The sequence below is a fragment of the Acinonyx jubatus genome, chromosome D4, assembly GCF_027475565.1.
Source record: "Acinonyx jubatus isolate Ajub_Pintada_27869175 chromosome D4, VMU_Ajub_asm_v1.0, whole genome shotgun sequence".
Taxonomy (NCBI): domain Eukaryota; kingdom Metazoa; phylum Chordata; class Mammalia; order Carnivora; family Felidae; genus Acinonyx; species Acinonyx jubatus.
The window spans coordinates 87,564,939-87,583,025 of NC_069391.1; the positions used below are offsets into that span (position 1 = coordinate 87,564,939).

The 18,087-nt window shown below is 43.0% G+C and overlaps 1 non-coding gene across 1 annotated transcript; it reads left to right on the forward strand.

The window, feature by feature from the left end:
- The first annotated feature begins 10,369 nt into the window (after positions 1–10,369).
- On the forward strand, positions 10,370–10,454 carry TRNAR-UCG (transfer RNA arginine (anticodon UCG)). The gene has a single exon. It is a non-coding gene; the product is annotated as a tRNA-Arg (tRNA).
- The last annotated feature ends 7,633 nt before the right edge of the window (positions 10,455–18,087 follow it).

Here is an 18,087-nt window from a genome sequence, read left to right on the forward strand (position 1 = left end):
TCTCTCTGTCCCTCCCCTGCTCTCTCTCTCAAAATAAATAAGTAAACTCTCTCTCTCTCAAAATCAATAAATAAACTTTAAAAAATAAAAATAAAATTAAAATGACTCCATTTAAAAAACTTTTTTTAAATATTTACTTGAGAGAGAGAGAGAGTGCAGGGGAGGGTCAGAGAAAGAGGGAGACACAAATTCCAAAGCAGGCTCCAGGCTCTGAGCCGTCAGCACAGAGCCCGACGCGGGGCTTGAGCTCACAGACTAGGAGATCATGACCTGAGCCGAAGTCGGACGCTTAACCCACTGAGACACCCGGGCACCCCTAAATGACTCCACTTAAAAAAATTAATGCAAATATATTTACTTGGAGATACGAGGTCTCACGGGGAGCTTGGATATCAGTTTAACTCCTTAAATAAATAAATAAAACAATAAATAAATAAGTAAAACAAAAGCCAGTAGGACGCCTGTGTGTGTGTGTGTGTGTGAGTGTATGTGTGTGTGTAATGAAAACAATGACTGATCAATAGGCCAGAATACCCTTTGACCTTCCTGCATGAAGAGGGAAAGCTGAAGAAAGACTTCCCATTCCTCTACTCCCCTGCCTCCCGCCCGCCCAAATCAAGAAAATACTTAGCTTTGGACTATGATGTTTTCGTTACATTTAGGAAAACATTAGATGTTTATGAGTTTCAAAAATTGTAAATATTTTAATAAGATAAAATCTTCAAATCAATTTAGATCATATCAGTTCAGTCCTTGTCCAGTACTCTCCTGGGGATTGTATGTAGCACGAGGGGATATAGTTCCTGTCATGGAGAAGGAACTGAACTGGAGAAATCAATGGTCCCAAATTTGTCAGTTTGGGAAATCAGTGTGTTCTTTAAACTTACGAGACCCGGATGTCTGGGTGGCTGACTCTTGATTTCGGCTTAGGCCCTGATCCTAGGTTCATGGGATTGAGCCCCGAGTCAGGCTCTGCACTGACAGTGTGGGACCTGCTAGGATTCTCTCTCTCCCTCTTCGCCCCTCCCCTGCTTGCATTCTCTCTCTCTCTCTCACTCTTAAAATAAATAAACATTTAAAAAAACAAGCAAACTTAGAAGGTTTTTTTCTCTCTCAAAACAAACATTTAAAAACATAAATAAGCTTAGAAGACATAACTGCTTTTCTTTTTTTTTTTTTAATTTTAGGACTGTGGACACATTCATCAAACATGTTTGCTCCTTTCCTCTGTTCTGTGCTGAGTCTCGGAACATCAAAAATGTTTCCAAAATATCACAAATGATTCTGGGGCAAATAGGTACGTCCAGGTCATGGGGCTGATTCTTTTTCAATCACTGCTGACAGCAGAGGGAAGAGCTGATCTCTGTGCCAATTTGCCCGGAGTGGCGGGCTATTTTCTGGGGTGGGGAAGGGGGAGTGGGAGCGGGGCAGAGCAAGTGTACGTTGCAGCAGAGTCAGGGGAGCAAAAATGATAAAAAGCAGGAAGGAGAGCTGGGTCCATCAGCATGAATGCAGTTGGACCGGTTGAGTCTGCTGGCTGGTGGCTACCAAAATTGGGATGCTATCTTCCCAGAGCCTGGGAGACAGGTCACCCAACCTTCCTGACGATTACATTTCAAAGGAATGGCTTTTGGGTCCTTGAGAAAGACACTCCATGGCTTCGGGAGATCCGTGCGTTTCTATCTCAAAGCAACACGGCAAGATTTACTCTTGTCAGCTTTTAGTAAAGATTCGAAGTGAGGGGTCTGTTGTCAGCTGTTGACTACAACAGACAGTAGAGTCTTTTATGGTCTTGAACTTTTTCAGATAGAAACTCAAAGGGGAGCTGGGTCAGCCCACGGATGCGGCCTTGGGGGCCAGGAGCTGTGCTAGGGTCGGTGGAGAGCCCTAGGGCAGGGCTCGGATGGATGTTCTGCCCAGGGTTTGAGAGCTCCTTTGCATCACGCCTGAGGCTCTCAGCTGCTCTTAGGATTCACCTTATCCAGGAGAGGGGAGATTGAGGAGGCTTCCCAAGCCATGGCCACATCCCTCCTTCCCTCCGGAATTGCCCTGGGAGAGGCAGTCAGCACCTTCTGCAGGGCAACCGTCCTGCACCAACACGTGCCTAGCTTTTCCAGGGAAGACAGGGCCTGGTGCCCTTTCGGATGCTCCTGTGCCCTCAGGATCCCACCAGGAAAGTGCCAGTTGGCCCGATCCCCCGTTCCGCTCTTGGTCACTTCTGTGCGTCTCCGGGGTTCTGATTTCCCAGCCAAGCAGCCTTTGCAGAGGTCCTGTTCCCACGCTCCTTGACTTTTCCCATAGGAATTACACGTGCAGAGAAAATCCCACAGGTTACCACCAGCAAATGGAACAAGCCTAAGAGGGAAGTCCCCACTGAGGTCAGCACAGCCCCCTGGGAAAATGCCATCACGAGGCCATGATGATTCCAGGGAAGTGGCATTAACTAGGAGTGTTGGCTAGCTTCTAAGATCAACCTTTATCCCTTATTTGCGCGATGGCTGCTGCTCAGCTGGAGCAATCAGTTCCCAGCATATGGCAGATTTTTCTGGAGAGGGTTGTGGCATAACACCAAATTAGTTTACTTTGCTGACGCTCCTCAAGGTTCTGTCAGATACCTGTAAATGACAAGTCTCTTAATATCTGAAGGTGTTTTTTCCAGGAAAATTCTAAGCAGCATTAGGAAAGCTTCTATGACTTTGGCAGGTTTAATGTGTGCTTAGTGCGCACATTAACGTGTAAACCCGGATCACCCAATTTTCCGTAGCTTCGCACACCATTTTACTCTCCATATGTGTTCTAGCCACTTAAAGTCGATTGCATTGCCTTCCCTCCCCATCTGCCCATTTAAGACCTTTCGAAGGATTTGTTAAGTGGTAATAAAACACTTCTGCATATGCACAATACAAACTTTATCTACTTAAGCAGGAAATAGAGAATCAGGAAAGAAAAGAGAATTCACCCATTCATGCATTCTGTTGAAAGAAAGAAAGAAAGAAAGAAAGAAAGAAAGAAAGAAAGAAAAGAAGAGAGAGGAATTAAGGAAGAAAGGAAGGGAAGAAGGAAGGAAAGAAGAAAGAAAGGAAAGAAGGAAGGACGGAAGGAAGGAAGGAAGGAAGGAAGGAAGGAAGGAAGGAACCACAAGAAAATTCTAAAAGTCTCCTCTTAAGGAAATCTAAAGAAGTTATACTTCTGAGCAATTCAAGTAGCAGACTTAATTATTTATTAGATTCTCTCATTTATTCTCCTTATTCAGGTGACCACTTGCAATGCAAAATAGAAGGGCATCTTGCAAGTACCTGAACAAAATTGAAACACATTTCTGGTTGAGTGAAATGGATTGGCCTCAAGCCAGTAAAGAAGTGGACCCCCTTTGCAAGCAGTTTCTGTGCTAGAGGTTCACCAACCAGGAGAATCTAATCAGCATCGGGTATCCAAAAAAATATAGACAAGATCAAAATTCTCCATCGTTTATAATCAAAGAATTGCATTGAAACCTGAATCGTTTTCTGAGTTGTTCATAGAATGGAATAAATTCTCCTCCCTAGATGGATAAGCCGTGTGTACTTTTCTCCGGACGTTACGCCAATTGAATTTTGGCTTAATTTCAAAACATAGCTTTGAAGGATCAAGTGCCACCTGTTAGGATAAAAACGCTTTCTTAAGATGAGATCATACACGGAAAGGTTTTATGGAAGACGCACGGAGGCAATTCTGCTCTGCCCCGCACAATCTTGCTGCCCCCACAGTTGCCCCCTCCCTCCGCCCCACTTCTGGGCACATGGACAGGAAAGGCACCTCACCAGGTACCTAAATTCTAGCCCAATAATCCGCATCAGTTATGATCTCCGGGTGTCTCAACTGCCCAGTGAGTGGAGGAGGTTCCTTTTGCCCTCTGAGGTTCTATGTTTCTATTTCAATTTTTGCCTAATGTCTTAAAGTGGGTGGATAGCTCCTTCACTCTCCTAAAAAATGTGAGAAGCGCTAAACATTGTGTGTATATTTCTAACCAACTGCTAACATTTTTGACCACAGTCTCGTGTAGAAAAAATGTAAAAAGAAAGATATTTCAAATAAGGTGTTTCGTATTCAAATCAGAAAAATTTTTTAAAGGGAGTATAGTTCAATTTAAAATTTTTTGTTACTGTTTATTTATTTTTGAGAATGAGAGCGTAGGGGAGGGGCAGAGAGGGAGGGAGAGAGAGGATCCAAAGCAAGCTCTGTGCTGACAGCAGAGAGACCGATCAGGGCTCAAACTCTCGAACTGTGAGATCGTGACCTGAGCCGAAATCAAGAGCCAGACACTTACCCGCCTGAGCCACCTGGGCACCTGTAGAGTTCAATTTTAAAACTGAGATCGTTGCAAAGCCTTAAACCAGAAGGTGTAATATTCAAACTGTCCAGAATCTTTCTCAAGTCATGAGCTCTAGATAATTGCTCATGTGGTAAATACTAGTAGATTTTTTTTTTTAATCACCTCATCAAAAAGGAAAAGGTAACAACCACAGCTGCCTCGCATCCCTACCTCTTTGTTTCCATCCTTCCCTGTGGCCACTCTCACATTTTAACATGGGGACTTGGGACAGCCTGGGGCGGCATGTCCGGATTTTATTTACACTATGGCTCATGAGAAAGTGACGGATAGAGAAGTAAGTGGACCCAACCTCGAGGGTTTGGAGTATTAAATGTTCATGTCAGGTGTCATTCAGCTATGCCCCACGGAAGAAACATGAAGTCGTTGAGTGTCTATCATATTCCAGGCACAGTACTAGGTGTAGAGACGGAGCCCGGTGAAATGTGGTCCGTGCACTTAATGTGCACTTGGCCCGGAGGCAGTCATCCAAAAGACAGGTCTAACTCCTGTGATGGAGGGGAAGGAAATAATATTGGGTAGGAGGAGTCCTGGGCCCCGCCGTAAGAAAGTTTCCTAGAGGAATCCTCGAGCCAAAGCTGTTAAGAATCCTGCGTCTCACGGGAACAGGCTTGCATGTAGCCTGCTGCGCCCAGTCATTGACTGGCAATCTCAGGATTGCATCCTGAGGGGCAGTGTTGGGGACGCCAGTGAAAGGGGTTACTTGTAACAGAAGGTCTGAGCGGTGCGTTCGCAGGGCTGGCAAACAGGAGAGGTGTGTGGCTTACGCCGAGATGAGCAAATGGGATGGGGAAGGGGTCGTTAAACTGTGCTTACGTATTTAGATCGCTTCTCATGATAAACGAGAGAGGAAGTTGGCAAGTGAAAGTGACAAGTAGCCTTGAACGTCCAGGTGAAATTGGAATTTATGGAATTACAGTGGTCCAGTTGCTATGGCTCATGGGCTTTTTCTCTTACAAGATTCCATAGCCTAAGGGGAGAAGAACGTGAGCATTTGCAACAACAACAACAAAAAAAAAGATCTTAAAAGGATTCAAGAAAAGAAACACTTTATTTTCCTCTTTGCATTTTTTTCTAAAACTCCATTTGTGGCTAGCTCCTTCCCTCCCTTTGGGTGAAAGTCTCAAGCAAATCCCGTAAGATTTTAGGGTGCTATTAAATCATAGAACATTCTCTAATCATCTTTGATTCTGAGAGGAAACCCGTTTAGTACTTAAAGCACACAGGTAGCTTAATAATCACTGAAGCCGAAGCCTCCCCGCCTTACCAGGTCAGATCTCTGTTTTACTACCTTCTCCTCCCCCTTCCCCTTCCTCCCCCTCGTCCTCCTCTCCTTCCTCCTCCTCCCCCTCCTCCTCTTTCTCTTCCTATCGCTTTTCCTCTTCCTCATGCCTCCCTGGCATCACTCACTCTCTCACCAATAGCATGGGTGGGGAGGGAGGAGAAAAGATTTCCACGTCAAGAAAGTTTCTGAGTGAGGTATGCTACATAGACTTAACACAGCTTTGTGGGCTAAAGGGGTATCTAAGGCTGACAATCTCTCTCCTAGGAAGCAGGGTGAGTGCACTGGTGTTTCTCCACTGGAAACTTCCAGCTATAGTCCCCCTAGGGTAGCACAGGCATCTGGCGGGTTGTTGGCTATCTCCACCACAGCCTCTGTGTCCAACAGTACCTCTAACCTCTCTTGGTGGAGGTTTTCTTGCCCCTGGTGGAATTCTCTTTGGGCAAAACCCCTCACCAAAAGGGAAAGATAACTCCTTCCCACAGTTCACATGGCCCTTGAGGGTCACTGTGAAAGTGCAGCCCCTTTGAAGGCCAGCATCTTCAATCTGCCCAAATCTGGGCAGACAGATCGCCACACGTCCACCCCTCAGGCTCTCCAGGTATGGAACCAGCTCGCATCGACTGCTTCCTCTGAGGTCCAGCAGACACATACTGAACTGTCCAAGCAGCCTTCTCGTTCCCCCCCCCCCACCAAGCTTGAGGTGAGTGGAAAGGTGCCTTATGACGTGGAGGGTTGACATAGAACTCTAACTTTCTCCAAATAAATCCTTTCCCTCTCTCTCTTTAACATCGACCCTTTTATGTCCTTGAAGTAATGGGATAATACCAGATGTCAGTGTCTGGAAATGAAGAAGGTAACAAACTCACTCAAGGGTTAAAAGGAGCTTAATGAAGGGGGGTAGAGGAGCAAAGTGGGAGGAAGAATATGACTGGAACCTGGAAAGGGCTGTAGCTTTGGGGAAGGGGCTGCTTGCCTGGATGTGTGGATACAGGTAGAAAAACACCCACTGCCGAAACCTCAGAAAAGTAGGAAACCAGTGCCTAGACTCTCTCATCCCATGTGCCGATATCTTGTGGTGGCTCTTCTTGGCTGACCTCAACTAAAGCTCAAAAGGCAAGGGAATTCCATCCACATAGCCTACACTGGCTTCTTTTCCACAGAAGGATCTACCTCTGGCTCAGGTGAAACACAACCACCCTTCAGGCCAGCAGACTCAGGGGTACAGAGCGTCTCCAGCGTTGATCTCTCTCCCTGTGTCACTCTCAGAAGAGCCAGTCAGAGCATCTTGCTTTAGTTTTTTTCCATGAGGGGGTCCGACATCAGTGCGTTCATCCCACAGAGTCCAGGAGGTGCCGGTCACCTCCTCACCATGTTCCCTTGAAGGTCCTCTCATCTTCGGGTGAAGGGGAACCCTCCCCACTCTCCGTCTTACACCCTGAGCTGCAGCAAGGTGCCATGCGTACCACACTGTATCGCTGCGTTAAGATTCTCGCCCAAAGACGTCATCCATTCTGGCTTCTTCAACCCCAATCTGACCCAATATAGCCAGGATGGAAGCGTGATTACACTGATGTCCTATGTATGGAAGGAGATGTCACTGGGGGAGACTGAGAAACAAGGAGTACAGGAACATAAAAAGGAAATCTAGTTCGTGATTAGAGAGAAGGTGTGGTGACCAACAGCGAAAGACGTAATGATGAGGTGTCTTGAACGTCTCTAAAACGTCATAATAAATCCCTAAAGACTCGAAGAGAGAGTCATCAGTACAGAGAATTTGATTTTATAATTATTTCATTTTAGCAATGGGGTCCTCTGTGTGTCTGTCCAACACGACACATTCCATCTGCTTCATCGGTATGGTGGCTCTCCTCTCGGATGGTCGGGTCACCACATTGTGGGTGGAACGGTGGACAAAAACTGGTGTTTTTTGTTTACTCTACATGATCACGGATGTCTTTGCATCATTTTCGGGAAAGACCATTAGCAACTCCTGAGGTGATGAAGCTTCCGTGTTCAGCAATGCCGAGAAGTTTGCACGGAAGCTTCCAGCGTATTCGGAGGGTCCCCCAGCAGACACAACCTTCTGAATAGACACAGACACTGAGATGATGGAAAGCTGCAAACATAATTATGTTATCTTCAGGCAAGTATCTAAAATTTTACAGTGCAGCTGTTTAAAGATTTAAACACTTATTTAACATCCAGAATTAGGAGGGTGGTAGCACTTTTAGCCATAAACATAATGAACAACACATGTAATCCGGTGACACTATTCTAAACTGCAACATTTAACAAAATTATTATCACAGGGTTTTGTGTCCCCCCCCCCAACATTAATTCCTCAATTCCGATAAAAGTGTCAACTCTAAAAAGAGCCTTCTCTCTGGGCTTCCAAATTTTCGCATTCCGTTTGTTGTATGGAGGCTCTTATAAAATAAAAATGATGAAATACGACTGAAGTTAATGTACCCCAGCTGTACGGAAAACAGAGTAATCTTTCTGAAGCATGTTGGCTCGGGGGACAGTCTGCAGGAGTAAGATTGGAGCAAGACCAGCGGGACGGCAGAAGGGATCACAGACCTTGGGAGGGGCTGGGGGCTGGCGAGGAGGACAGCACGCAGTAAAAAGATGTGTGACATGTCACAGCTGTCGCTAAAGCAGGACCCCCTAACCGGGGGCCCCATGGGGCTGTGGTATGGGGGGACAGGACAGCGGACTGGAGGTGGCCGTGCTGAGCCCACCCCTGGCACCTGCCTGCCGTGTGACCCGAAAAGCCATTCACCCTCTCTGGTCCTCACTGACCATCTTTCAAGGTTCAAGAAAAGGGAACACAGATTTTTTGAGCTGATTCCTGGTTCAGAGCTTCCCTTAATATTTCTGAGGGTTTTTTTTCAGTCCTCGAGCAGAGGTTAAAGACACTTCTGGAACCGGACAGGGTGGGCTTGTACCTCAACTCTGCCACTCACCGTCTTGGGGAACTTGGACGTGTTTAAGTGCCGTATGATAGTTCTTACCTACGAGATTGTTGTGTGGAATAAACAGGTCGATATTTGCAAAGTGCCCGATATAGTGCTGGCCACACACTAGACAGGCGCTACATGAGTGAACAAGAGCCCACAGCCATTCCTTCCGAGACCCAAATCCAATTGCCACGGATGAAGTTCGGAGAGGGGAAAGGTGGGGGTTATTTGCCGGGCCCGGAAACAAGGTGTGCCAGCATCGCCGCTTGGTCTGGGTCGGGCCAGAGAGATGCCAACATTTTCACACCCCTTCCTCTACTCAACAGACATGCCCAGTGATAATATCTGCCAGGCTTTGTGGATGCACTCGCAAACGTTAACACATTTAAATCCCTATAACTGCTCCAACCTAGGGCAGAGCAAGACAGGGTGATGCCCCATCATAGACTTTGGGTTGGCAATGATAGCCGTAGTAGTTTCCTGTTGCTGCCGTAACAAATCCGTGCATATTTATTATTTTTTTAAATCTTTTTTTAAAATTACACTTATTTTATTTTGGAGAGCCAGAGGGAGACAGAGCGTGAGCGGGGGAGAGGCAGAGAGAGAGGGGGACACAGAATCCGAAGCAGGCTCCAGGCTCTGAGCTGTCAGCACAGAGCCTGACGTGGGGCTCAAACTCACGAACCACGAGGTCATGACCTGAGCTGAACGCTTAACTGACTGAGCCACCTGGGCGCCCCTCTTTTGTGTATTTTTTAAATCAGAACATTTAACATGCGATTTCTTCTTGACACATCTTAAAGTTCATACTGTTACAACCACAGACCCTATGTTGTCCAACAGATCTCAAGAATCTATGCATCTTGTATGACAGAAACTTCATGCAATTTAAAATACAGGAAAACCTTGGATGGTGGGTACCTTGCTCTGCGAGTGTTCCACAAGATGAGCAAACATTCTAATAAATTTGATGTCTTGCAATACAAGTAGTACAAGATGCCAAGCATCACGTGATCACAACTGAGCTCATGGTTCTTGAAATTCGCTTTGCTATACGAGTACTTTGGATCACTCCTTGTTTCTGGGAGGAGTTAGGCTCGCAAACTGTGGTTTTGCCGTATTCCCCACGCGTCCTCCCCTTAGTCCCTGTTGACCATCATTCTGTTCTGTGCTTCTGTGACTTTGACTGTTTTAGATACCTCATATAAGTGGATTCATACAGAATTTGTCCTTCTGTGACAGGCTTATTTCACTTAGCAGAATGTCTTCAAGTTTCATCCATGTTGTCCCAGTTGGCAGGGGACCTCTTTTCAAGTCTGGTAATATTCCAATGGATGTGTCTACCACATAAACACATTTTCTTTATCCATTCGTCTGTCAGTGGACACTGGGTTGTCACCATATCTCAACTATTTTAAATAATGTTGCAGTGAACAAGGTGCAGATATCTGTTCAAGATCCTGATTTCAGTTCTTTTGGGTGCATACCCAAAGGCAGGATTCCTCAATCATAGGATAGCTCTAGTGTTAATTTTCTTGAGAAACTTCCATATTGTTTTCCACAGTGGTTGTACCATTTTGCACACCCACCACCAGCACATAAGTCCCTTGGCTAAGATCAAGTGTAGTACCAATGGATCATTAATAGATTAGCCCAGCATGGCCTAATTAATAATTGTTGAAAAGGTCGGAATAGCGAGTTAGATATATGTTCTAACAAGTATACAGGAAATAAAAAAATATTCCATCTAGGGGCGCCTAGGTGGCTCAGTCGGTTGAGCGACTGACTTCGGCTCAGGTCATGATCTCATGGTTCGTGGGTTCAAGCCCCACGTTGGGCTCTGTGCTGATGGCTCTGCTTCCAATTCTGTGTCTCCCTCTCTCTCTGCCCCTCCTCCACTCATGCTCTGTCTCTCTCTGTCTCAGAAATAAATAAACATTTACGAAAAAGAAGAAACAAAGAAACATTCCATCTAAATACTGTTTCCAAAGAAACTGGAAGGTAGCATAAAAAGTTTGTTTTATTATATTTTTAGAATTAACATATGATAAATGTGATTTTTATTTCTGGTCTACATTTAACAACTTTCTTGACTGCAACTCTTCCCCCCCCCCCCCGCTCTCCCGGACTCATGTCTTTGGGGGAACCGGAAACAACCTAGGAACAGTTTGTCTGAGCATGTCTTACAGACAGTTTCTACGAATACGTAACCTTTTGAAATCTGGTCCTTTCATGCGACATGTGCTTCTGCTACTCAACCAAGTTCTTCTTTGTGTCAATAATTTGCTTTTTTTTTTATGGCAGTGTAGCATTTTATTATATAGATATGCCACCGTATATTTACTCCCCCAGTGAAGGACATTTGGGCTGCAGGTTTTGATGAGTATGAATAGAACTTCTTTCGTGTTCATCTGTAAGTTTCTGGGCGAACAATTTTCATGTTTCTCAGGTAAGTGCCCGTGTGTGGGATCACGGGTTATGCGGTAAGTGTACGTGAAACTTTGTAAGAAAAGCCAAACTGTCTTTGAAACCGCTGTCCGTCCCTTCCAGCAATGTGTGAGAGACCCAGTTGCTCTGTAACCTTGCCCACGTTGGTATTGTCATTACAATCGCTCCTTTTTATAATTTTCGCTCTTCTAATAGGTGTGGAGTGGTATCTCATCATGGTTTTAATTTGCATTCCCCTAACGGCTAATGATATTGAACATCTTTTATGTGATTATCCGCCATCTGTATATGCTCTTCTTCAGTGAAGTGTTTGTTAAAGTCTTTTGCCCCTGTTTTTAAATTAAGTTGCTTTCTTACTGTTGCATTTGAGAGTTCTTTATGCATATTCTAAATATAAGCCCTCTGTCAGGTACGCAAATTGCAAACATTTTCTCCCAACCTGTAGCTTGTCTTTTGATTCTCTCTTACCGAGAAAAGGGTTTTAATTTTGATGAGGTCCAATCGACTATTTTGTTATGTTATGGGTCACATTGCGGTCATGTCTAAGAACTCTTTGACGAACCCCACACTACGATGATTTTCTCTTGGTTTTTTTTGTTTGTTTTTTTTTTTTTACTTCTAGAAGTTTTATAGGTTTACATTTTACACTTAGTCTATGTTCCATTATTAAATGATTTTTGTATCATTTAATACATTAATACATTTAATGAATGTGTGATGTTTAGGTAGGGTTCTGTCGTTTTGCGCGTGGATGTCCCATTGTTCCAGTATCATTTGTTGAAAATGTTACTCTTTTCATCGAGTTAATTAAATTAGATTTTCACCTTGGTCAAGAATCAGTTTGTTTGGGACTACTTCAAATTCTATTCTGTTCCATCAAGTCTGTGTGTATCTCTTCCTCCATACCACATGCTCTTGATGACTGTAACTTCAGAGTAATTCTTAAATTCGGATAGCGTAAGTTCTTCAAATTTGTTCTGACTTTTTAAAAAATTGTTTTGAGTACTCTGTTTCTTTTGACTTTGTACCTAAAATATAGAATCAATTTGTCGGTATCCACAAAAATCCTTATGGGTTATTTATCAGAATTTTAAGAAGCTTTAGATAAATTTAGGGAGAATTGACATGTTACGTATACGAACTCTTTCATCCATGGACACATTAAGATGTCTCTGAATTTATTTATGTCTTAACTTCTTTCATCAGAGTTTATTTTCGGCATACAGATGCGGCTCAAATTTCGTTACCTTTATATATACCTATCTCTTTTCTTGGAGTTACAATCAATGTGCTTTAAAAAATATTTTGGTTTCCAATCGTTTATTGCTTATATGTAGAAACGCAATTCATCTCTGTGAAGCGATGTTGCATCGTATGACCTTGCTGAACCCACTGATTACTTCTAGGAGTTTTTCTTTGTTTTATAGATGCTGGGAGACTTGTATGTAGGCAATTGTTGCAGTCATCCCACAGAAGTGGAGTGGACCCCCTACCCCGAATTTGATGTTGATGTCAAGACCAAGGGAGCACCAAGAGAGCTTGAAAACATTCACAATTCACACAATGAAGCTCCCTGTGGAAGGCAAGTGAGGCTCCCAAGTAGGTCCGGAAATGCCGTGAGCAGTGAGAAGAGACACCTTGACTTTTGTGGTGGCTGTGCGGTGGGGCCGGGGTAAGGGCTCCTGCATGCAGACTAGGGCTTTCCTGGTGGCCATTCCCTGGGCTTTCTTATTGTCTTTACCAGATGTGGGGCAAAAGGGAAGAAGTGAGAGGTGGCACTTAAAAGCCATCATCAAACATAAAAATGGAGTCATATTCTTTAAAATGCACACACGTCTATGAGTAGGGGCAGCTTTTTTTCTTCCTTTCCAATCTGTACACTCTCTCTCTTTTTTTTTTTTTTTTTTGCCTGTTGCACCGGCTACAATTTCCAGGATGTTGAATCAGACTGGTGAGAGGAGACATCCTTGTCTCGCTCAGTCCTAGGTGGCAAGCATTCAGTTTCTCACCATTTACTATGATGTCAGCTGCATGATGTTTAGCTACCCTTTACCTCTTACCTCGTAAAGAATCTTCCCTCTGTCTCTAGCTTGCAGGTGTTATTGTCACGAAGTGAATAATGAGCATTTTTCATTTTTTGTCTACATGTATTGATAGGATTATGTAGCTTCTCTTCTGTAGTCTGTTAGTATGATGGACTACATTGTTTGATTTTCAAGTTACACGTACGGTTATGACAACACGCATTTGGCTCCTGTCTTTTATTTTATTTTTTGTTATTCTTTTTCAGTTAATTCTGACATTCTCTGCCTTTTAATCATGTGTTTAGTCCACCTTTATTTAGTGAAATTATTTATATATTTGGATATAAGTTTATCTTATTTATTTGTTTGTTTATTTATATTTTTATTTGAGAGAGAGAGAGAGAGCATGTGTGCATGCGAATGAGGGAGAGGGGCAATGGAGAGAGAGAGAGAGATTCTACATTCAGCAAGAGCCCAACACAGGGCTGGAGCCCAATGTAGGGCTCGATCCCATGACCCTGGCATCATGACCTGAGTCAAAATCAAGAGTCAGACGTTCAACCAACTGAACCACCCAGGTGCCCCAAGTTTATCATTTTATTATTTATTTTTTTGTTTGGTCCCTTTAGTTGCTGTTGTTGTATTTGGCCTGTGTTTCTCCTTTCTTTCCTTCTTTTTGGATTCTTTGACATTTTTAGTATTCTATCTTCAATTACCCATTCAATTTTGACTATATGCTTTTGGATATTGGGGAAGGAGTAGCACAATGAATTACAATATGCATTCTTAACCTCTCACGGTCTACTTTTACCATTCAGGTTGAATGGAGACCTTTTCCTCCCTTATAGGTACATTTACCCTTCCTTCTTTATACTAGAGTTGTAATATCTACATACAGGAACCCCTCTTCAGACAATGTTATAATTCCACTTCAGTTGTCAAGCATATCTTACAGACCTTAAGAGGATAATAACAGATTATTACATTTACTTCCCTATTGACAATTTATGTTGCTTTTTCCTTATTTCTGGTGTTCTAAATTTACTCCCATTGTCCTTTTCTTTTCTTCTGGAGAACGGAGTTTCACATTTCCAGTAGAACCAGTCTTCTAGCAACAAGTTCTCCTGGTATCCTTCATTTGAGAAAATCTAATTTCACCCTCGTTCATGAAGGTTTTTTTTCCTGGATATAGAATTCAATATTGCTTCATTCTTCCTTTTCTGAATCTTATCAAAGCTGTTCTAATGGCCACTGGCCTCCATGCTTTTCATGAGAGATCTACAGTCATTCCAACTGTTATTCTCCTGCATGAAATGTCATTTGTCTATAACCATCTTCCAGATTCTTTTCTTTTCTTTTTTTTTTTAATTCACAGCAGTTCTATCCTTATGTGTCTAGAAATATATATTTTCTTAGTTTATCCTGTTTAAGATTTGTCAAGCTTCTTAAGTCTGTAAGTTTATCTTTCACTGAATTTGGGAAGGGTTCAACCATATTTATTCAGATGTTTGCTCTGTGCTGTGGTCTTTTTCCTCTCCCTGAGATCTAAGACCTGATTCTTAGACCTCTTACTATTGTCCCACAGGTTGCTAACATTTGTTCATTATTTTTAACATTTGTCTCTGTTGTTAAGATTTGATCATTTCTATTGATATATCTGCATGTTTAACGCACTGACTCATGCCCCTAGTAATTTCAGAGAGTGTTCACCCTTACTTCTTAAAGCATGGTTTTAATAGCTGCTTTAACACTCTTGCCTAATAATCTGAACATTTCTGTCTACTCAGAGTTGGTGTCTTTGTTTCTTTGCTTGAGAGTTAAGATTTTCCTGGTTCTTTGTACATAAAGCAATTTCAGATTATAATCCTGGGTATTTTGAATACTGTTTTCAGACTCTGTTATTGTTTATATCCTACGATGTGTTCAGTGTTTTATTTCAGCAGGCAATACACCAAATTAGGTTCCAGAAACAATACAGATTCCTATTTAGCTTCTGTGATCTGTAGCTCCAATATTGGCTCAAATTTTCAAGTGGTTTGCACTGTTATTGTTTCCTTCTTGTTTTTCGAATCCAAATTAATGATTTCCTTTTGATCGGGGCATAATGAATCGTACTCATATTATGTTAGGTGACTTTCATCCCTCATGAGCTCTGACTGATGGTGTTTTCGCTCAGGGTCTCTCAAGGTCCAATCCTTTGTATTGCTGCAACACTATGGCCAGGAGAAATGCTGTTCCTGAAGAAATTAGGCTACCTAATTCTGTTCTTTTTAATAACAGCTTTATTTGTTATTTGTTTATAACTTATTTAATACGATGTTTATGTATGTACTTTACATACCATAGCATTCACCCCTTCTAAAAGTACAATTCAATTTTTTAATATTTAGAGAATTATGTAATTATTGTTATGATTTATTTTAGAACATTCCATCATGCCAGAAGAAACCTTGTGCCCACTCTTAGTTACTTTAGTTACTTCCTATTCCCACCCCTGGCTGTAGGCAACCACTCACCACCTACTTTTTCTCTATAGATTTGCCTTTTCTGGATGTTTCATTTAAAAGAAATCATACAGTTATGCAATTAATTTGCACACTTGCCTTCCCCTCATCTCTGTGATCTCCCTGAAACTTTCTGGGCTTCTGGTTTGCAAGTTGGGGCTTTATTTCCCCTCTTCTTCAACAAATGACTGGGTCTGCTTCTGGGCCAAGCTGCAAGAGGAAACAGAGAAAGGGAAAACCCCCCACAGATATCTGCCCTTATACACTTGGGACCACATACCCTTAGGCCAGTTTACAGTCCTTGGAAGTTTTAGGCTCTGGGGTGCCTGGGTGGCTCAGCCGGTTAAGCCTCTGACTTCGGCTCAGGCCATGATCTCTTGGTTTGTGAGTTCAAGCCCTGCATCGGGCTCTGTGCTGACAGTGCAGAGAGCCTGCTTGGGATTCTCTCTCTCTCCTCTCTTGGTCCCTCCCACTCATGTCTCCCTCTCTCAAAAAAAGAAAAGTTTTAGGCTCTTGGCTGGCCCCTGTGGTATCTCTTGGAGTTTGAGGCAGGAGAGAAAGAAATAAAGACAGTAAAATATTTTCCTCACTTTCTAATCATAAGGTCCCTCCTTTCTGTTCCTTGTACCATTCTGCACAGTATCAGATTTGGGGTTCTCTTTGAGACCATGCCAGGCAATATCACAAAGGGAAAAAAGAGCCAATTTACTGTCATTTCTGTGGATTATTAATTCTGGTCTTATTTCCCAATCTACCTGCTAGCATGGACGCTTTTGTTTCTGATAAGCTTTGTAAACTTTTATTGTTAATTGTTTTACATTGCGGTTAGAACACTTCATATGAGATCTATCTTCCTGGCAAATTTTTAAGGGCACAAAACTGTTTTGTTTTGTTTTGTTTTGTTTTGTTTACTATAGGTACAGTGTTATCCAGCAGATCCCTAGAATTTACCTACTCCACCTGTGTAGCTATTACAAAATAAGATTCAACTGAGTACATTTTAAAGATATATATTTTTTACCATTTATTCATTTTTTGATAGAGACAGAGCATGAATGGGGGAGGGTCAGAGAGAGAGGGAGACACAGAATCCGAAGCAGGCTCCAGGCTCTGAGCTGTCAGCACAGAGCCCAACGCGGGGCTCGAACTCACGGACCGTGAGATCATGACCTGAGCCGAAGTCGGACGCTTAACCGACTGAGCCACCCAGGCGCCTCTCAACCGAGTACATTTTAAAGATTTTATTGGCTTTATTCGACGATTCATGAGTCGGGTGGCATCCAGTCCAGAAGACAAAAAAGAGCTCTGAGGAGCTGTACAAAATAAAAGATTTTTATGGCCATAAGGGAGCAGGAAACAAGGAAGTTGTACCAGGCAAAAATGTGGGCCGGTTATTGTCAGGTTACTTCCTTTTTGGGGATGACAGTGGTCCATCAGGCAGACTCCCTAACTGGAACCGATCAGGTAATTCCTGATTGACTGCTTTAAGATTCCACTTCTGGAAGAGCTGAAACTGTAAGAGTTAAGTCTCTGTTGGGTGATGAAGGCCTTGCACGAGCAACTCCATTTTGAGCCTGTTGTCTTAACACCTTTAACTACCTATCCATTGAATAGCACCTTCTATTTCCCCCTCTTTCTCCTCCCCAGGCACCAGCATTGTATTCTTTATATCTGTGAGTTGGAGTGCTTTAGATTCCGCATGTAAATGGAACCTAGGTTCAAATATACAGAAAAATCGTCGCAATTCCCACATATCCTACCCCTGGTTTCAACCAAGATATTCTTGCGTTCCAAATTTTTTTTTAATGTTTATTTATTTATTTTTTGGAGAGAGAGAGAGGCAGAGCTCGAGCAGGGGAGGAGCAGAGAGAGAGAGGGAGACACAGAATCCGAAGCGGGCTCCAGGCCCTGAGCTGTGAGCACAGAGCCCCACGCGGGGCTCAAACTCACAGACCGTGAGGTCATGACCTGAGCCGAAGCTGGACACTCAACCGACTGAGCCACCCAGGCACCCCTCAACCAAGATATTCTTAACATCTTACATTAGCATGGAGGTTTGTCACACCAAATGAGACAATATTGATGTTTTATTCACAATTAAAGTCTATCCTTTCAGAAAGGTTCCCATCTGAAAGGTCACCTACTGATGGTGACGGTTTCTCAGACTTTTCTTTTCTTTGAAGTTCTTGAAAATTTCGGGGAATGCTGGTCAAAATTTTGTAGACTGTCCTTCAAGTGGGATATTTCTGATAGCTTCCTCATGATTGGACTGTAGTTATGGGGTTTGGGAAATGGCCACAGGGGGTAAATGCCCTTCTCACCACATCATGTCTGTACTATATACTATTAACACAATTTGCCACCGTTCATATTAACCTTGTTAATCTAGCTGAAATAATCTTTTCCACATTTCTCAACTGCGAAAGTACTCCTTTTTGTCCCTTTTGTATTGTACTCTTTGGAGTACATCCTTTGGAGTACTCCTTTGGAGTTTCCT